This window comes from Hibiscus syriacus, unplaced genomic scaffold, assembly GCF_006381635.1.
Source record: "Hibiscus syriacus cultivar Baekdansim isolate YM2019G1 unplaced genomic scaffold, ASM638163v2 tig00117034_pilon, whole genome shotgun sequence".
Lineage (NCBI taxonomy): Eukaryota > Viridiplantae > Streptophyta > Magnoliopsida > Malvales > Malvaceae > Hibiscus > Hibiscus syriacus.
Window position 1 is genome coordinate 8166330 of NW_024063533.1, and position 20301 is coordinate 8186630.

At 33.9% G+C, this 20301-nt stretch overlaps 1 pseudogene; it reads right to left on the reverse strand.

Annotated features, from left to right (window-relative positions):
* Window positions 1-6389: 6389 nt before the first annotated feature.
* LOC120196538 lies at window positions 6390-19848 on the reverse strand (annotated as a pseudogene).
* Between the last annotated feature and the right edge of the window lie 453 nt (window positions 19849-20301).

Sequence of the window (20301 nt, forward strand, 5' to 3'; positions counted from 1 at the left end):
GAACATGTGTTTGTTATAAGTGTCTGAGTTATATGTTATGGTATGTGTTGACATGTTATTGTATATGTATTTCATGGTTGATGTGAATATATGCTATGTTATGATGATATGATAAGAAATTATATGAATATAAAAGAGAAGTTATGTGATAAGATCTTTGAGATATATAGAAATGGAATATAAGATTACGCGAATACATGATATGGGATAAATTAGGTAATAATATGGGAATATGGTAAAAAGCGAGTTTAGAAGAAATGATGGGAATGAAGTACTCAAATGTAAAGGTTATATAAACAATAAGAATGTGAGTTGGGTAAGTGAATAGTGGTATGAACATTTATGTGAAATAGTAAATAGAATTATATCAATAAATGAGAATTAAAACAAGATAGATAATATTGACCTATATGATGATATGAGACTTGAACATAAGTGATAATAGGAATATATAAGATGAGTTAGATGGGAAAGATACATATGCTTAAATAAAATGATATATGGGTTGTAAGATGGAATCTACGTAGTCATATTAGAAAGTTATAGGTACTATATGAATTGAATTAGGTAAATATATTAGATTACTATATAAATGAAATAATAGAAGTGACATATGTTTATGAGTGTGACAGATGTGATATGATCTACGTGAATATCATAGAATGAGGTATAAGCTATTGATATGATAAGTTATTTTATAATATAGATATAAGCTATTAATCAGGACATATGAGATTATGAGAAGGAGAATATAAATGATGGAATCAAGTATAAAAAATTATATATATATATATATATATATCTATATATATGATTATATGAATAAAATTTAGATGATGAAATTATGGATTGAACATGTGAATATCTATATATATATATATATATAGGATAAGACATAAAATAAGATAAGCAATGTGACAGAAATGTGAAATAGTATGAAAAGTGAATATGAGCTACTGATATGTGAAATTGATTTACGTGTTTATACGTATATGTGATTCAACTTATGTGACAATCTACGTGCTATGTGAAAGTGAACTACGTGTTTATGTGAAAATGTGAAATGACATAAATGATGATGCCCATGTTATGTGTCATGAGAGCTAGGGTATAGTTGGCATGCCAAGAGTCGAGGGTCTACGCGGTCATTCGGGACATATGTATTCTTTGGAACGTGTGAGGTCTTTTGAGACACATACTTGATCCTTGGCATATGTATATGATTCTTAAGGAATGAAATGTGGTCCTTAGGGACAATCTTATATGGCACTTCGGTGCATTTCTACGCGGCACTACGGTGTAATTCTACATGGCACTTCGGTGCATTTATACGAGTTGTGGTGACAACATTAGTGCACAACCTCTATAGACTCATATATCTATAGTTCTCACATGTGTACATGGGCTAATAAGAAAAACAACAAATATATTACATGTGATTTGTATGCTTTTTTAATATGAATGGTATTATATGATTTATATGATGATATGTGGATTATATGATTAAATAGGCAATGTTGGTTAAAATGCTAGGTAAGAGGATATGTATTAAGTGATATAAACGATAAATATTGATAATGAAATAAGGCTAATGATGGAAATGATGAGTGATGAATATATGTGTGTATATGTTTTTATATGAATGATATATATTATATGTGTTATAGGGATTTGTTACATGAATAAGGGTATGAGTGATAGTAGTAATTGTTCATACATGATTACAAGCTATAGTTATATTTTATGTTTATTTCCTCACTATGTCATCGACTTAGCGTGTGATTATTTCACACGTAGGTTACCGAACTGAGAAGAGTAAAGAGCAATGTGGAGCAAGACAGGCCAGTTCTCCTTACCAAATGTCAGATCAGAAGAAAGGTGAATAATATATATGTTAATACATAAAGTTCTAGTTGGCATGTATTCAAAATAATATATTGTATAAGCTCTGAATAGTTCGATAAAGGTTTTGAATAAGATATATGTAATAATAAATTTTAATTACTCACTATTTTATACAAGTAAAGGTTTTTGAAAAGTCAATGTGACACTTCGGACTCGGATACGGGTTGGGGGTGTTACAGTGAATGTTTCACACGTAGGTTTGGAAAGCGAGAAGAGAAGTAAAGAGGAGCAAGATAGGTCAACATCTTCCTTACGAGGATCAGATCAGAAACATATGGAATATATGTAATAATAAATTTTAATTACTCACTATTTTATACAAGTAAAGGTTTTTGAAAAGTTAATGTGACACTTAGGACTCGGATCCGGGTCGGATACGGGTTGAGGGTGTTACAGTGAATGTTTCACACGTAGGTTTGGAAAGCGAGAAGAGAAGTAAAGAGGAGCAAGATAGGTCAACATCTTCCTTACGAGGATCAGATTAGAAACATATAGAATATATGTATTTTGTTTTATAGAATTTAGTTGGCATGTAGTTACAAGATTTGAATTGAATATGCTCTGATCGATTTTGTAAAATAATTGGATTATATTTATTAATGTAAAGTACTTATTTTATTAAAGAATGAATTTAAGATTTTGTGAAATTGTAAAGAATAGAGTTTTGAAAAGTCAATGTGACACCTCAGACTCGAATCTGGGTCGGATACAAGTTGGGGGTGTTACAATAAATCCACAAGATTGAAGAAATAACGAGCAAGTATTAACGATTCTAAACACTCATCAGGATCCCACTGCCCGTAAAGTGATTATCCGTAGGGATGTTATCTTTATAGAAGATAAGCTATAAAGAAAATAGAAAAAGATAATAGCATTGAGTCAAAAAAGTTAGAGACTACACAAATGCATGTTAAAAATGGCTTTGAACAAAGAGATTATTTTAAAGTAAAGCTAGAACACGACAAACAAAGAGATTCTAAAGCTCCAACAACTCGCCAATCAGATCGTGTGAAAAGACATCCAAATTAGCACTCAAATTATGTTATAGAATGTAATATTGCATATTGCCTTTTAACGAAAGAGAATGAGCCATCAACATTTCTGGAGGCAATAAATAGCTCAGATGTTTCACAGTGGATAACGAAATGCAAGAAGAAATTAAAGCCCTTTATAAAAATAATACATGAGACCTTGTGCTATTGCCACAAATAAGAAAGGCAATTGGCAACAAATGGGTCTTCAAAATCGAAAGAAATGGTAATGATCAAGTGAAGAGGTATCATGCAAGACTGGTGGTCAAAATATATGTTAAAAAAGAAGGTATTGATTTCAATAAAATATTTTTCTTGTGGTTAGACTAACAATGATTCGGGTAGTCTTGACAACTTGTGCTACATTGAACTTACATCCAAAGCAGCTTGATGTTAAAATAACTTTTCTTTATGGAGATCTTGAAGAAGAAATTTATATGCTCCAGCCTAAAGGTTTTGAAGAAAAAGAAAAAAAAAGAACTTAGTTTACAGGTTGAACAAATCTCTATACGGTTTAAAGTATGCACCAAGGTGTTGGTATAAGAGATTTGATTCCTTCATTATGTGCCTTGGATACAACATACTTAATGCAGACCCTTTTGCTTATTTCAAGAGGTTTGGTGATAAAGATTTTGTTATATTGTTGTTGTATGTGGATGATATGTTAGTTACATGCCCCAACAAAGATCATATTGAAGAATTGAAGGAACAATTGATTAGGAAATTTGAAATGAATGACTTATGTCCAACAAACAAGATTTTAGGATGTAAATTCAATGGGGTAGAAGTAATAGAAAGATTTGGCTTTCACAAAAGAATTACTTGAAGAAGATCTTATCACGATTCAACATGCAACATTGTAGGCCAATTTCTACCCCTCTTTCTATTAACTTCAAATTATCCTCCAGTATGAGTCTTAGTAGTAAAGAAGAAAAGATAGAGATGTCTAGAGTATCGAATGCATCACCACTATGAATTTTAATGTTAGCTATGATATGCACAAGACCAAACATTGCAAAAGCAGTGGGAGTGGTTAGTCGATTCATGACGAATCCAGGAAAAGAGCATTGGAATACAGAGAGAGGATCTTGAGATACATTAAAGGGACTTCAAATGTTGCATTATGTTATGGAGGATCAAACTTTCTTATCAATGGTTATGTCGATTTTGACTATGCAAGAGATAAAAACAAATCTACTATAATATATGTATTCAAAGTTGTTGGTGGAGTTGTAAGATGGGTTTCAAAACTACATTCAATTATTGCTACGTCAACAACAGAGGCAGAATACGTTACAGCTGCAAAATCCAGTAAAGATGTAATTTGGTTAAAAATACTATTGGAGGAGCTCTGGCACAAACAAGAGCGTGTCTCTTTATTTTATGACAGTCATAGCGCCTTACATCTTATAAGGAATCGTGTTTTTCACTCAAGAACAAAAAATCATTCGGGTCCAATACCACTTCATTCATGAGAAAGTGGAAGAAGGGAAAGTAGATATGTAGAAAATTAATACAACGACAACATAGCAGATTTTATGACAAAGACAATCAACATTGATAAGTTTGCTTGGTGTCGATCCTCTTGTGGCTTGTTAGAGACGTAAGTAACATGAATGGTACAAGGTAGAAAGAATGGTGTGAAGATATGATTGTTCCAATCAAATCTTCAAGTGGGAGATTGTTGAAACTTAAAAGCACTTTAATTGCATTAATGCATCGTTTGGTGTAAATGAAGGTTTTCAAACGAATGCAGTAATGAAATCAGTGTTATTAGAAAGGGAAAACTATTCATTTAGTCCTTAAATTTTAGGCTATTTACAAAGTAGGTCCCTAAACTCAACTATAAATAGCTTAGCCATTTTCCATTTCTTAAAATCCAAAATCATTCCAACATCCTCCCAATACTAGAGAAATTTGATAGTTTTCTTATAGAGGTGTTTTATCCTTTTTATCAAGAGACAATTGTCGTTGTTTTCTCATTGTTAGATCGAGAGAAGTTGTAATTTCTATTTCTTATAGTGAAATTCTTCTATTTTTGCCCGTGGTTTTTACCCTATATTATTTAGGGGTTTTCCAAGAAAAATTTATGTCTCATTTATCTTTATTGTTATTTTCTCAAATTATCAGTTGTGATTTTTTCTATCCGACAACCGTATTCCGCAACAAATTCGTCCTCAAGTACAATTTCAAAATATGTGGACTATTTTATATAATATTGTTCAATCGAGTGCCAAAGGCTAAAAATCAACTTTATGGACTTAAAAAGACAATTTAAAACAAAGTTTCATGAATCCATTCCAGAGAGATCGATTCTTTTAGAAAATCGATCGCTCTTGCGGAAAAATCAGCCTTTTCCACTCCAATATCTAAGAGATCGATCATTCCTCTGAAAATTTACAAAATTGATATTGATCATGCATATTTAAACTACTAATTCCAATCCTATTTGTTTTTATAGTAAAGGATCAAATATAAACATACTTGAAATATTAAAATTATGTCAAATCACAACCAATTCACGCTTCATAATATTCAATCAACAAAAAAGCATACTTTAGAAAAAAAAATTACATTTTTGGTCATAATAGTCATTTTTAGGCAACCAGTTTATCACTTTAGGAAATTATGATCATATACATATTCTAACATGCTTAACATATCATCCACGTAACAGTATTTTAAAACATGATAAAGCACTTCATTAAGTATAACGTACCATAATTGAACATTCTTAGGGTTAGCAGTATGCGTTGCAATAAAAGTTCTCACAACAGTCATAGAGAAATAAAAATTGTTTTACTTCTAGTGGTTTTACTGGATCATATCTATCGAAAGAAGCAAGGTCTTCTTTAAGAGTTTCACTAGAGTCGTTAACACCATAAACTTAGCCAAGTGTACAACGATAGTTGACTTAACAAGGTTAGAGACATCTAAGTTGCTAGCAATTTAAGAGAGATCTAAACTGTCTTGGTAGTATTAGCAATTTTAGGGTTAGTTGTTTAAGACTAATAGAACTTTGCTATCGACAAAACTTAAGTTTCCCCTATGAGTTATGCTATTACATTAGTGGAAAACATGTTTGTCACAACAAAGTACTGGTTTAGTATTTGCAAGTAAAACCCATCTTAGCATTTTTCAATTTTAAATTCCTTGACTCAGTCTTTTTGATAACTTGGACTGAATTGCTTGATTTCTGTTATAGCTTTATTACTTTACCTTTAATCGGGGATGGATGTAGAATTTTTCAATCTTGAATTCCTTGACTCAGTCTGTTTGATAATCTTGCTTACACTATGTAGACACTAATTTTTTCATTTTTTTCTTTTATTATTATTATTATTAAATTAAAGGCCCAAAATATACAAACCTGGCCTGTTTACAACACAGGCCCAACAGAAGCCAATCTGGCCTAATAGACTCAAAACCCGTTTAGGGTTATTACTAGGGTTTCTATACCCTAGCTCCCAGCAGCCGCCTTGGACCAAAGGAGCTTCCAGCTGCCTCTTCAACGCCACTGCCGACACTCCCACTGCCATGTGACCCAACCTGCTGCAACCACAACGTCGCTGCCTCGATGAAACCTCCAGAAGAGCCAGCTGCCCCCACGTCGCAGCTACAAGGTGAGTCACCACTATAGTATGGTGACTCACCGAGAAAGCCCTCTGTGACTGGTCCGAAGATAACTCGGTGGTGGCCTATAAATATGGCCACCGAACCTACAAAAGAAAGGGACCACAACAGCAACCCAAGAGCAAGCCAAAACACACACACAACAAATGGGAACCCAACAATAAGCAAAAAAAAAAAGAAAACCCAAGCATCAATAAAGAGCCATTCGATAGCTAGGAAGAGAGAGGAGAAATACACCTCGTCAGAGCCTCTAAAACCACCGTGGAACCACCGAAAACCGAAGGTAAAAATCCTAGATTTACGACGATTGATAAGGTTTTAGGTTAAAACAACCTTAGATTCGGGTATAGAAAAATTGGGGCTTTGATTTGGGTATTTTTGTAAAATCCGACAACCATGGGTGGTGGCCGGCGGTGGCTGCCAACGTTGGAGCAAGGCGACCAGATACTTTTAGAGAGAAGGGAGAGAACTTTATCTCCGTCGAGAGAGAAAAAAAAAGAAAATGAAAGAATTTGGCCCTTTAAGGCCGATTTTAGGCCTTTTATATCCTCATCAAAACGACGTCGTTTTGATGAGGGACCTGTGCGTAATTAAGGGAATGGGTAAACCATTTCCACAGTCCTTCTGAGTTCTGTAAGTTTACAATTTGTTCATTAAAATCAATTTTCATACGTTTTAATTATATATTTTAATTTTTCTTTATTATAATTTAGTCACTATAATAAATTTTCATACATTTTAATTCAGTCTCTTAATTTAATTTTCTTTATAATTTAGTCACTAATATGCTTATATATATATTAGGGAAAATAACATATTTAGACCATTAATTTTATTAATTTTCATAAATGACCATCCAATTCAATTGGTAGAGTACAATGTTCTTAACCTTGAGGTCGTGGGATCGAGTCCCATGGAGGGCATTTCATAATTCGGAGGTCTCTTACGGAAGCTGCTCTCAACCTAGTGTTGGGGACATCCTACTATCTTACCTACACCTTATCCCATTACATATGGGAACAAGGGACAACCACCAACCACCATATAATTTTATTAATTTTCATTTTAGTCCTGAATAACTAATTAGGGTAAATTACACCTTTAATCACTATCTCTTATAATGTTTCGAATTAGTATCTTTAATTTCAATATTTATATTTTAATTTTATTTGTTTTAGTCACTGTTTAGTTACATTTAATTTTATTTTTATTATTGCTTTTGATATATTTAAATTATTACTTTTATTATTATTTTAGTCATATTAATATATATACACTTGTTTAAATAATAATATTTATGTATTTTTAATATTAAGAAAATGGTTGTCTTAAAGCACCTAAAAGTCATTTTCTGATATTTTTAATAAATATCATATTTTTATAAATTATATATTAATCTATTTTTTAGAGAAATGTTTTATTTATATTTATTTATTTTTAATATTAAGAAAAAGGCTGTCTTAAAGCACCTAGAAGTCCTTTTCTGATATTTTTAAAAAATAATCCTATTTTTATAAATTATATATATTAATCTATTTTTTAGAGAAATGTTTTATTTATATTTATTTATTTTTTAAATATTAAGAAATGACAGTCTTAAAGCAACTAGATGTCCTTTTCTGATGTTTTAAATAAATAAATATTTTTATAATTTATAAAAATTATTTAATATCTTTTTCTTCCTTAGAATTATCCGATTAAAATACGAAATAATAGGATCATAAATTAAATTTATATGTTAATTCTTAAATTCTACTATTAGAGACAATTTATAATCGACAAGGACCAATTTTGGGCGTTGTGGGGTGTTAATCCTTCCCCAAACGTAACCGACCACGAATCCCTTTTTATTATTAAAAAGAAAGAATTTTTGGTTAAACGCAGACCAGATTATCTTTTAACTGGTGTTTTCTTAAAAAATCTTTTAAAAGATGATTTTTAGGTATTCGACCTACCTGACCCAAAAGGCTGATGGCAACTCTTAAAATATTTCATTAAAAACCATTTATTTATCCACATTATTTTTCCTGCCAAGTAAATATTCGTGCCCGGGCAAAAACCGGTTACGACAGTTTGGCGACTCCGCTAGGGATCCTGATCAACAAAATCGATTATATGTTGTCTCTAGAATTAGAAATTGAGAATCTATTTTTATTTAATTTATGATTCTTTTCATTTCTTTCAATTATTTTTTATCCTTTATTATTTTTATATCCATTTTAGATATTACTTTTTATGTGAATATTTCTCCTCACACACAACACTTGCATTGCATAACATAAGCTTTATATTCAAGCTTGTCCCTTTTAAGTGGGAGTGAAAGTGACGTCTTCGTGAGAATTTATTCTCCGTATCAGACCTAGCAAGTAACTTTCGGGTTCATATGCTCTATATCTTCGTGAGAATTTATTCTCCGTGTCACGCATAGAGAAATGTGTCCCCTCGAATTGAACTCGATCCGCTTAAGTCTATAGTGGACTAGGATTGAGGGTTTGACAGCCCAAGGGGGCATCAACAAGGACAATTCGAGTACCTTTACTCCTACAACTGAAACCCTGCATATAATATACCCTAGAAATTCGCCTAATCTAAAACAATACCGAAACTCTGTCCGTAGGTGTACACAAAGGAGAAATAAGTTCTAACTTTTATTTTTTCAATTGATTTTATTTTTTCCTCTAAATAAATGCTTGCGAACTAGTAATCATGCGGTTAGGTTAATTTTTCCAAACAAAGCATGGAACTAGAAAGCATGAGGTTAGGATATATACCATGATAGAATCTTTTCTAATGTACTAACCAATTTCCTTTCTCATTTTATTTTTTCATACATTTTTGCTCTAACTTTTTTATATTGATTTCTTTTGTCTGCATTGCATGATCATAGCATAACCAAAAGGTGTTAACTTGAAAGATTGTTCATCAAATTGAAAAGAATTCATAAATGGACAAAAAGTTTTATGATCAAACAAAATATGACGCAGCCAAAGAATGGCATCCTGAGGGAACTCCGAGGATAAAGGAGAGCTATGCACTCAAAGATTGTATGCCCATTGAAGAGCAAAAGAATATACGAGAAATAAAAGAGCAGATTTCCAAGATGATGGGTAGAATATCTGTTTTGGCCAAAGGAAAAGAGATTCCTACACAAAACGAAAGAGAGCTCAACCCAGCAATCTCAGATATACAAGGAACTTCGGATCTTAACCAATTTTAGAAATTACAGACAGTCATCATTAGTATTCATAAACTATCTGGAGATACCAAAGAAATGATGACAACTGTAAAACTCCCAGAAAGGATAAGAAATCATGTAATCTGAAATCGTCGAAGTTTGGTCTGCTCCCGACGTCTAAAACTCAGGTTCAATCTAAGACAAAAGGAGGTTCTCATTTTGATGCTATCTCTGTATCATATAAAGAGTTATATGAGAAGCTACTTGAAGCGCAAGAAGTGGTTCCATACTACATAAAATCGTTCCAACCTCTGTATCCAAATTGGTATGACATCAATATTTATTGTGAATATCATGCCGGAGCTCATGGACATACCATTGAGAATTGTCTTGCCTTCAAACGACAAGTCCAAAGTTTTTTGGATCATGGAACCTTACAATTTATGATAAATGATCGACCTAGTTTGGTAATTGAAGGTCTTGCTAGATTAATACCAAAAGTGGTCAAAGGTAAGAATATCAGTAGGGGTGTCCAGAAGGAAGAAGATTTGCTGAGGTCTGAGGCTCAAATACATCATTTAAAGATTGAGAACAATAAATTAAGCACCAAAATGGAAACCATGCATGAAGATTTCCAGAAGGTCAATCAAGCATTTCAAAACGCTGGCATAGGAAACACCCCAGAAGAGTGGATAACAAAGGTCACTAAACTGAAAAAGAACTATAACATACATGAAGGTCAAGCCAAGAAGTTTTCTCATGATTTAAGAGTTGCAGAAGAAAGACGCAATACCTCTGTCATTGAATTTGAAAAATGTCAAGCCAAAAATCAAATGTTGAATAGTGTTATGACCAATATAGAAGCATCATATCTGATCCATCAACATAAGATTGATACTGAGTTAAAAGCCTCTAGATCTAAGAACAAGATATTGAAGAAATGTTTAGATGATTATGGGGATCTTGTCAAGAACTTCTTGAACATAAAGATTCTCTCACGAGAAAAAATGAGCAACATTGTTTACAACTCCGGGAATTGACACAGAAGCTGGTAGACTTAGCTGGCTTCACAAGAGAATTAAGGCAATTGATAACTCCACACCTGAGCATGAGTGGAAGTTAATTTGGCTTTAAGGGAAATGGAGAAATTAGTGAAGCTATCCCATACATGTAAAAGTTTTGTTTGATGCACCGAAACTTTTGTGTTCAATGAAATCTGTTTTAAGATGGCCACTCTTGAGTAACACCTTTTCATACATACATTTGCATTTCACATCTTTGCATTTTCTTTATGTATTCATACTTTTATGTTTGCTTTTGCATTGCACAGTTTGCATTCTTATTTTTGCATTTATGCATTTTCGCATTTACATTACATTTTTTATTTATTTAAGTATTGTTATATACATTAATTATAAAAACATGTAAATAATTCATGGAAGGTTTTGTAACAGTAAAATCGAGATCATTCATTCATATTATTGTACCATCATCGTGAAAATAATGGTGCAATCTTATAAAAGACTATAAGATCAGTGGCCATAATAATTGACAGGGTTACCTCAAGATACAAGGAAAGAAGCATCGAATTCTCCACAAGATGGATCGAATCAAATTATTCAGGAGATGGTATTTGATAAAGAAGAGATAATTGCTAAAGAGCAACCATGCTATCAGATTGAAAAGTAAAGAATGATAACATACCCTGGGGCATCCCAATCGAACCCAAAGAATATCCTCATTAATTATTCACAATAAGAGGAGAGATTTAAGAAGATGGATGAAGCAATCAGAAATATGAAAGATGTTAATGCCTCCCACAAAGAACTAGAAGTAAGAGAGCTCAGCTTGGTTCCAGATTTGGTTATTCCCCATGAATTCAAAATGCCATATTTTGAGAAATATGATGGCACCAGTTGTCCCCTAATCCACCTAAAAATGTTTTGCAGAAAAATGGAAGGGTATTTGAATTCTGATGATTTGTTAATTCACTTCTTCCATGATAGCTTCGTTGGCCCAACAATAGTATGGTATGATCAGTTGACCCAAGAACAAATCAAGAGATGGGTTGATCTAGTTGATGCACTTTTGGGACAATATTGGTATGTTAAAGGCTTAGCTCCAACACGTATGAATCTTCAAGGAGTAAAAATGAAAGCCAATGAAGGGTTCCAGAAGTATGCCTTAAGATGGAGAGGAGTGGCAGCACAAGTTCAACCTCTCATGTTAGAAGAAGAGATATCACATATGTTTCGGGATTCCCTTCTTGCTCCTTTCTTCGAGTTAATGTTGGAAAATCCGACGAAGGAATTCAAGAATCTTATGACAAATGGAGAATTAATTGAAAATGTAATCAGCGAAGGAAACTTAAAAGTCACATCCAGAAACCCGACGGATCAGAGAGTGAAAGATGATGATGTGAATGAATGTCGCATTCATAATCCCCGCAACTGCAAAAGAAAAAGAGCAATTAGTTGTTTGGATGGACCAAAGAAAGTCATGTGATCAAGAAATACTTTGGAGGTGTTCCAAACTTCCATTTCAGACTTGTACCCTCATTTGATTAAAGGTCAATACATCACACCAAGACCAATGAAAATGCCACCAAACCCTTCTGCTCATAGCTATGATCAAGGTAGTGTTTGTGATTTCCACTTGGGGGTATTAGGGCATTCCATGGGAAATTATAGGCTATTGTTAAAAGAAATAGAGATTCTTGTTGACAAAGGAGTCTTGACAAAAGAAATGATCAAGAAATGGGGGGCAAAATAAGGATGAAAATCCTAGACCAAGTACACACCCGACATTCGAGGAATGATAGAGCAAGTTAAATAAACAAGTGGAAGTTGTTATCTACCACTGTTGTACTTTCTACTTTCAACATCTTGTTTGAACATGTTTTTGTTCCTTTCTCTGTCTTGTTGTGATAAATAATTTTTTGTTGCTTTTATGGTTATGAGCAAGGAATTAAATTTTAATCTTGAAATTTTTGAGTATCAAGTAGATTAAATATTCTTTTCAAGAATTATAGATTTTTGGCAAGTGGTAAAATTATACATTCCATATCTCATCCAATGTCAACTACTTGACCCTTACAAAAACCAAATCCTGACACTACATTTATCTAAAACTCTGAAGTTACATCTCTACCTGTTTTTGAGACACCAAATCCAAATGTTTACCTTCTTGGTAGAGTTGATTGTTGATTGGTTTATAACATTCCACCACATTTGTCCTTCCAAATACAAAACCATCATAAACCAAAAGACCTCAAAAGAACCAAACTTTCAAATTATCCATGATTCTTTCTGCAAGAAGAGACGAGATGAGGCATCATGGATCAACTTATCGAAGATAATTTTGAGTGATTGGAACATACTCAAAGAAGAAGGAAAAAAATTTATTTGAATAATTATATCATGCATTAATTACATTTTTTATGTAAATAAAGATTAATCTTGAATATTCATCCCCTAGGGATACCTCTTTTTACAAAAGCTTATGTGTATGAGATGACGAACGACATTGTTTCATTCATCTTTTCAAAAATAAATATATCCCTTGTTGTCCCCTTTTGAGCCTATAATGTTTTTCTTCTAATTCAACCTTAACCAAGGATCACTCTCCACATTGGGGGGCAAGAAGAATGATATCTGCTCACAGGAATAAAGATTGTCAATTACGAAAGCAAATCTTCATGAAATGAAGAGATTTTTGAACTACAAGGTAGAGCAAATACAAAGTGCTTGAAGATCAATCCATTCAAGAATAACGAAAGAATTTTTGTGATGCAAGAGGAAAAGGAGGTTCTCAAAGCAATTGAAGTCCTATACACATTCATCAGAAAAAAGAAAAAAAGAGATAAAAAGAAGAAAAAAAGGGAAAAAAGATAAAAAAAAAAGAAAAGAAGAAAAAAAATTGAATCAAGATGGGTGACTCATTGAGCCTCAAGTTACCAGGTTGATCAAGTGCAATTAGTTCAAAGATTCATATTCAACAAGAAGCGGAAGAAATGTTGGAGATGAATGAATCTTATAGAAAAATCCCCAGCAAAGCAAATCCAAGTCAAGCAAGGCAAGATTGAAGGCATCAGAATGAATTGATCCTTGGTTCAATTACACTTAAACACTTGTTTGGGCCTTTTTATCCCTTTCTTTCGTAACCATGTGCCCTGACCTACATTACGTACCTGAAAAGTCCATTCTAATCATACATGTATTTTCTATGTGAAAGAGACTATCTTCAGATTTCATTCCGCCTCTCAGGATTGATTTTTATTTGCAAAAATTGTTTTTTTAAATCTTTAATGCATGATATAGAAAAATGATAAAAGGGTTCATAATGTAAATTTTTAAATAACATCTTGGAACCAAAGGAGGATTCGAGTTGAAAACCTGAAAAGGTGGATCGAATATTGAATGGTGCAACAACGACATAAGAGACGATCTTAAGCTCTTGATGAAGCACCGCACATCCCAAAGATGTTCCTGAGATTCTGGAACCAAGAAGTATCTCTATGAGATGAACATAACAACCATTTCTTCAAGTTAGTGAAAGTTCAAAGGTACATATATCCTGGACCAACCTGAAGAGACCTTACTTTGCCAGAATCAACCTACACCTTAAATCAGTCAATAATTTTGACACTTGCCATAGGACTATGATTTTATGAGTTAAAAGAGTAGTTGATTTATTTGATATTCATTAAACTCATGTTTTATGATTTGATTCTATTGTGAACCTGTAAGGAGCAATACTTTACAAAATTCTTTCATTCTTTGATAAAAACGGAGAAAAAAAACATTTTCAAACAGGACAGTCTCAAATGAGGAAGGTCCTTGAAGCAAGTTGTTGTCTATTCTACCTCTATTAAAGAATAAGAATGAACGAGGCCAGAATGATGAAGCATTTCACTTTCTTGAAAGTAAGTGGTCCAAGAAGCAAGAAAGTTTGGAGAATTGAACTTATGACGCTCTCTTGTGACATTATCAGCAACTCATCAAGAATGATTACCTTGTTCTAAAGGGACATACTGAAAGCCCATTTCAAATAAACCTTTCCATGGTTCGGGAAGAGTGTGATATGGAGGTGTCTATCTTGAAGCAGCAGAAGAACCAGTCACTGTAGCAGTCATTGCAAGAAAATACACCAACAAAAATCTTCTAGTTCATCCCGATGATGTTTATTTCTTCCGGTAAGGTTATTACACTTGATGCCACCAACAAGGTAGAATTCACCAAATCTACTCATTAATTGCTCCAACCGATCACCATTCAGTTCTTGCGCATCTATTCTCAAAGGTATGCCAAGACAGTAGAAGGCAACCCCTGCATCACTGATCCTAGAGAAAAAAGACAGGACATTGATACCATCGGAGAACATGTCTCTAACAGATTTTTCTCCTCGTGTATGGTTTTTAGGGAAACCTAAAAGCATTTCCACCTCATCAGGTTTAAGTGGAACAACTTTATTCCTTCCAACCCATACCATATTCCATTTTCGACACTCATCAAGAACATACTTCTGGACACTCGAAGGTGACTCATCGTCATAAGCTTCAAGAACCTTACGGATCCTTTCTGTCAATTTGGCACTTCCTGTACATGTTTGTAAATAGTTCAACTTTGTTTTTGGATCCCATGAAGGTCACCATTTTTTTGTCAATGGAAAAGCATCATGTATGGTGCGTGGAGGAAGCTGAATAAGAGGAAATATGTTCTCAATTGGCAGATTATGAATATAGCCCCTTTTCCGTGTAGCAGCACAAAAATACTTCGAATCTACAAATTTTGGCTCTACATCGTATAAGTACCATGACATTTCGGTCCAAACACTAACTGGAGAAAGTTCCACGTTCTCGTGGTAGAAATAAGGAGGCCCAATAACATCTTCTAGAAGTGTTCTTTGAGTTATCTGATTTGGTTCCGTAAGAACCCCAAAACCAATCATTAGATTTGAAAGATAAACTGCATGATCGTCTTCATTAAGAAGCTTCTTTTCAAGCTTCCTCTGCTTCTTCCTTTTCTAAAAATCATAGCCCGAGTTTTACCTTTTTTTGTAATTGGGGTTATTGTATAATGGCTTCATATCTTCTACAGGAAGAAGTGCGTCAGCAGCCTTAGCCATTTGAGCAGCACATATAAAATCTGTCAACTCTGCAATTGATGAATCCGAACCACATCTCTCTATGGCTATTGAAGCCTCAGCCTCTGACTACCCCATTTTCGTCAAGTATAATAGTTTATTCTCCTCATCATAATCAGAATTCAGGATTTCCTCGGTATCAGAAGAACTTTCAATATCTGTGAAATCATCCTGAAAGATCGCTTCATAATTAGATGAATAGTTATCAGAATCAACATGTTACATGGGTGCAGACTTTTCAAGAGCCTTTACCACTATATATGTAGTCTTGCTATTGCATCAAAATAAGATTATTGTTCACATAAATTGGTTTCTCTCCCACAGAAAAGTATATTCCAGAAATAATCTTCACTGAAAACAAGGTTCACTGTGTTAGCCTGGAATAAATTACCAAGTGATTTATACCACTCTGTCAGACTAGATCCCTCCAGATCCAAAAAAAATGGGGGCACCTCATTCAGAAGAGGTACATATCTTAGACATTTTCGTCAGAATGATTGATTACTTCTTAAGTTTGTGACAACATAAAGAGAATTCCTCAAGTTACTTAACAACTGCTGTTTAGTGACATCAGAATGAGAGTATTCAAGATAAATATCTTAGAAGGTTGGGGGCATTTTGATGGCCCAATTCAGACATATCCATGCAGGACATCTTGAAAGCCCATTTCAACCAGAAATAGAATAGTGGGGCATTTTGAAGGCTCATAGTAATATGAATATTTGGGCATTCTTGGAGGATCATCTCACCAAGAAGTAATGTTGAGCACACTTTTAACATATGTATCAACAAATGTTGGAGCATTTTAAAGGTTACTTCAGACAGATCCATATGGGGTATTTTGAAGGCTCAGATTAACAAGAAGCCAATGAGGGGGTATGCTGAAAGCCCCTTTCAATCAGAATCAAGAATGTTGATATATTTTGCAGTGGTAGTCGAGCTGACTATACATAATTGCTTCGTTCATCAAACAGTTACATTAGGGTCCTGTTGTTGAACAAATATTTACTCATCAAGTATGATTTCAAATACCCAATCTTCTTAACCATGTGTCACATAATAGCATGTTCTTTGTTAAGATACATCACAGTTGCATGGATAATGATGGCCCCCATGCAGACCATTCAATCTAGGGTTCAGTTCCTCAAAATCTCGGCTTTGATTTTTGTATTCTGTGTGTCGGTGATGATTGCAAATATTTCTTTGAGATTTCTGGCAGTTAGTTTCAACTATACTATTGGGGTTACGAAGCTGTTTTACACATCAATTTTTGTTTACTTGATGACATTAGAGGCTCAAATTACGTACATTACCCTTATTCTCATTGTTACTGGGGATATCATTGCCAGCTAGGCTGAACTAAGTTTTCATCTATTTGGTTTATCATGTACGTTTCATCTACAGCAGCAAGAATTCCATGGACCTCTTTCTATACATGACTCCTATAGCTGATATGTTTCTACTTCCTACAACACTCATTATGGAAGAAAACTTGATCGGTATCACACTAGCCCTTGCCCGAGATGTTATCAAGACCAGTTGGTATCTCTTATTCAATTTGTCATTAGCATATCTCGTGAATTTGACCAACTTTTTGGTCATGAAACACGCCAACATCTCACTTATATTCCCATTGAGTTTTGTTCTCAAGTGGTCTTGTGACAACATACAAAATCTTTAAACATTATGAAAAGAGCTTCATTGACCAGACATTTGTACAGAAGTCATAGGAAATGATGAATGTATTGTTAAATGTTTACGAAACATCTGTGCAGAAATCACAAGAAATGATGAATGTGTTGTCAAATGTTTTACGAACCAGTTATTCTGATATTGGACCAATGTTGTGATCATATGGTATTTCCATTTGTTGATCCAAGATGAATTTTGTCTTCTTCAACCCCAAGGTTAGAAGTGAGATATGGTGAAGATTTCATTCCACAGAAGGGAAGCAGAAATTTTAACAAACAAGAAACTAGTGGATCCAACTAAGGTTGAACGACAGGTTGTTGTTAAGCATCTTGACATGATATGATCTGAATGGCTTTGTTCGAGATCTGATTAGATTTGGAGACCTGAAAAGAATTAGGATAAATCCTCCTTATGATGTGTTTCAAGAATCAAATCAGAACAGACGTTGCTATCCTAATTAATTTATACTAAGTTTGACATATCTACATATCTCTTCAAAGATGATAGATTCTCTTTCCAAAGATGAAAGCTTTATTGGATTTTTACACAAGTCCAAGCAAAGAAAGTCGATGTTATCAAAGAAAAAAATGAGGACATCAAGGTCATAATTCTGATTGCGGCCAGAGTTCCATAAATGAAACATTTATTCTAAGACTCAAATAAAGCAAATAATACACAAAGATACAAGTTGATCAAATGGTTCTTCAAAAATGAAAGCTTTATAACATAGGTTGCTACACTGATATCCGAAAGTAACCCTGGAAATAAATGTTCAAGTGAAGGAAGGCCGAGTTTACCACTTTGAAGTCAAATGAAGATTGCATCAATATTCATGCATTCATAAGAACATCATTTGCATAATAAACAATGCATTACATTGATACATGAAGTTTTACAGATCTTCGTATGAAAAAAGAAGATTCATGATACCTTACAAGAAGAAGGTAAAATTCAAAACCTTGAATGTAGGAATCACACAAGCATCTGAAGAATAGATGGACGCAATCCACAGAATAAGCATTATTTTAAAATGAGGCATGTTACCCAATCAACAAGTTATTTCAATGAGAAAACGCTTTCGAAAGTTTCTCATTTAATCTTTTCTTAAAATGAAATTGTTGAATAGTAAGAAAATGATTTTCATAGTTTCTTACTTAGTAAACTATTTCCCACATCTATAAGACCTACAGTGCATGATGTTTTTAAAGCCTACGGATCATCCGTAAGACCTGTAGTGCAGGATGTTTTCAAAAAGCCTTCGGGAGCTTTTTGATGTTTTTAAAGCCTCCGGATCATTCGTAAGACCTACACTGCAATATGTTTTCAAAAAGTCTTCGGGAGCTTTTTGATGTTTTTAAAGCCTCTGGGTCATCCCTAAGACCTACAGTGCAGGATGTTTTCAAAAAGCCTTCGGGAGCTTTTTGATGTTTTTAAAACCTCCTGGTTATCCATAAGACCTACAGTGCATGATGTTTTCAAAAAGCCTTCGGGAGCTTTTTGATGTTTTTAAAGCCTCCGGGTCATCTGTAAGACCTACAGTGCAAGATGATAAGACCTCAGGGTCATTCATAAGACCTCTGGGCAGAATGTTTTCAACATTTCCATTGTACTCAAAAGAAGCCAAATGAAAAAATTATTGTCTTTTCGTCTTTGCTCTATTCTTGTTAACACAAGAATGAGCAAAGAGGGGCAGCTGTAGACACTAATTTTTTTCTTTTTTCTTTTATTATTATTACAATTATTATTATTATTATTATTATTATTATTATTATTATTATTATTATTATTATTATTATTATTAAATTACATGCCCAAAATATACAAACCCGGCCAACAGAAGCCAATCTGGCCTAATAGACTCAACACCCGTTTAGGGTTACTACTAGGGTTTCTAAACCCTAACTCCTAGCTGTCACCTTGGACCAAAGGAACTTCCAGCCACCTCTGTCACGCCACTGCCGACACTCCCATTGCCAGGTGACTTAACCCGCTACAACCACGATGTTGCCGCCTCGATGAAACCTCTAGAAGAGCCAGCTACCCCCACGTCGCAGCTACAAGGTGAGTCACCACTATAATATGGCCACTGAACCTGCAAAAGAAAGGGACCACAGCAGTAACCCAAGAGCAAGCCAAAACACACACACAGCAAACGAGAACCCAACAGCAAGCAAAAAAAAAAGAAAACCCAAGCATTAATAAAGAGCCATTCGAAAGCTAGGAAGAGAGAGGAGAAATATACCTCGTAAGAGCCTCTAAAACCACCATGGAACCACAGAAAACCGAAGGTAAAAAACCTAGATCTACGACGATTGGTAAGGTTTTAGGTTAAAACAACCTTAAATTCGGGTATAGAAAAATTGGGGATTTGATTTGGGTATTTTTGTAAAATCTGGCCACCGTGGGTGGTGGCTGACGGCGCTAGAGCAAGGCGGCGGCCGGATACTTTTAGAGAGAAGGGAGAGAACTTTCTCTCCGTAGAGAGAGAAAAAAAAGAAAATGAAAGAATTTGGCCCTTTAGGGTCGTTTTGATGAGGGACCTATGCGTAATTAAGGGAATGGGTAAACCGTTTCCGTAGTCTTTCTGAGTTCTGTAAGTTTACAATTTGGTCATTAAAGTCAATTTTCATACGTTTTAATTATATATTTTAATTATTCTTTATTATAATTTAGTCGCTATAATAAATTTTCATACATTTTATTTTAGTCTCGTAATTTAAT